Here is a 2,497-nt window from a genome sequence, read left to right as displayed (position 1 = left end):
ACGCTTCTTCGTATACTGTGTGTTAATTTAGCGCCGCTGGTGACGTGTAGTATTGACTATCGTTTTCTTTTGCAACTACTGTATTTGTTAACGCAACTCCTCGAAGTTAGTTAATCAAATTTAATTAACTCTCCAATGCCTCCAAAACTGCCAATTGTTAGGCTGCCATTGTCAACCCATCCGCATCGCTCCCGGGTCTCGCACGGCAGTGTACCGACGGACAAACTCATAAAGCTCATGCGGGTCTCCAGTTTGCGGCGGTAAGCAGGCTCCGCCATATAGCCGAGATGTATCGCCATGAGAAAAACCGTTTGGCTGATCGGAAGTTTTAACGCTCTGCTTGCCGCGCGTTCTTACTATGCGCTTTTTCATTTGAATCATCTGGCTCGCGATGTGCCGCGCATAAACTTCATTTTTTTTAACTGAAAATATAATAATCGGAAGAATGTGGTTAACAACTGTAGCATGCGCTACACCCCCACGAAGTCACTCATCATTCGTGCAGATTATACAGAAAAAAAACTTCACAAATATACACTCGGGAGACCAGCTGCATGCTTAAACGCGATGCATGGAACTGTAAACACGTCCACTAGAAGAATCAGAGTGTACTCACAGGGGCTACACTGCCAGCTATTTTTTTCTTTTTACGTATTCAGCTTTCATTCTAGTACAGAGGAGACTGAAGGCCATTGGTGACGTTAAATTTCTTTTCTTCCTTAGAGCGGCCTGTGATCGTTTGGAAAAGGTCTTCATCTGTCCAATAAGAAAAACCTTCATAAGTTGATTTTGAACCGCTTTGATTCATGTATGGAATGATCCTTAAGGGTAACGGAATGGATTCCACGAGAAGGCAAGCTAGCAGGGGGCGAGAGAAAGTTAGGTGGGCGGAGAAGATTAAGAAGCTTGCGGGGCTAGAACGGCTGCAGCTGCCACAGGACAGGGTTAATTTTAGAGAAATGGGCGAGGCCTTTGCCCTGCAGTGGGCGCAGTCAGGCTGCCGATGATGATGGTGGACGAACCATGTTAGAACAATGCAGTTATTCATGATCACTGCCTATATTCTGTCAGCTATGAGCAATACCCAGGTAGGTGCTGTCTTGCACGAGCCCGCCCCAGAGGCCCAGTGATTGTGAAATGGGGTTGCTGGGCACAAAATCATCGTTTGAGACGGCAGCGCTGCAGCTCTATTGGGGTGGACGCGCAATGCGAACACGCCGCGCGGCGTTTTAACATTACAGAACAAGCTGAAAAAACTAAAGTGGTTACACTTCTCTGTCAATCTCTGCGCATCTTCTGGTAATTGTTTTAGTTTCTCCCTCGAAAACAGTACCGACGCCAAAGACTATGCAAAGCAAAGAAAAGGACGCTGGCAAAGGGGTTGTTCTCCCAATTTAATAAATTTTGTGCTTCAGTATAGGCCTCTTATTATGAATGAAGTACCACAACCTGCTGCCGTAGCTCTGTTGGCTAAATAATTTTATTTATTTGTACTGTTAGCCCTTTTTTGGACCGATACAGGGTAGGAGTGAAATGATATTTTGGTTTCAGAACAAGCCCAATGCGAAAAAAAAATGTGCAGAATGCAAGCAGACTTGACGTACTGTACTAACACAATTTCTCTCAAGCAATAATAGTTGTTTCTAGCACGCATTTTTGAAAAGACCTAAATAAAGAAGGGCCGCAATGTAGTCAGAGGTTAAGACGCCTTAGATTACCACGCACTTCAGAAAGAAAGGAAATAAATGTCTAATTATTGTATCCAATGGCTCAGTGGTTGAGGATGGCTTGTTCGAATTGTTCAAGAGAAGTAATTAGCAGCGGTCCTATAGAGTTGCAAAAGGATCTGTGCTAGGCCTGTCACTTTTCGTTATTTCTCTCAACGAACTCTCAGATAAATCCGCTGACCGCTGCCACTTTTTTTGTAGATGATTGTGTTGTACTGAAGTATAAGAACCGTCGACGATGAACAGATTTGGCTGAGGTTTGGTTTATGGCCATTTAACGTCCCAAAGCTCCTCAGGCTAGGCTGGACGCCGAAGTGAAGGACCCCAGAAATTTCCAACATCTGGGGTTCCTTAACGTGCACTAACACCGCTCAGTATGAGCCGCTAGAACTTCGCCTCCACCAAAATTTGACCGGCGCGGCCGGCATCCAAACAGCGACGGTGATCAATAGGTGAACGGTTACGGCAGTCGCTGACTGTTGTCAAGTGTAGGACATGAGCCTAAATACGTCCAAATGCGCCCACATGACTGTAACAAGCAAGAAAATTCCACTAGTATTCAGGTACAAGACTAGCAATAACGAACTTACCTCTGTCAGTCAATACAGATAGGGCTGAGGCTGGAATCAAACCTAAGTTGGAGCGTCCACATTAAGAGCATAGTTCGTGGGTGCCACTCAGAGACGCTGGACACCGAGGCATAGATTAAATCACTGCATCTCCAAGACGAAACTAATGTCCTAAACATCCATCATGCGTTTTCTACTCGA

The sequence above is a fragment of the Amblyomma mixtum genome, chromosome 5 (genome assembly GCF_055824585.1).
Source record: "Amblyomma mixtum isolate Tamu chromosome 5, ASM5582458v1, whole genome shotgun sequence".
Classification (NCBI taxonomy): domain Eukaryota; kingdom Metazoa; phylum Arthropoda; class Arachnida; order Ixodida; family Ixodidae; genus Amblyomma; species Amblyomma mixtum.
The sequence above is the reverse complement of the archived record's forward strand: the minus strand, read 5'-3'. Positions refer to the sequence as shown.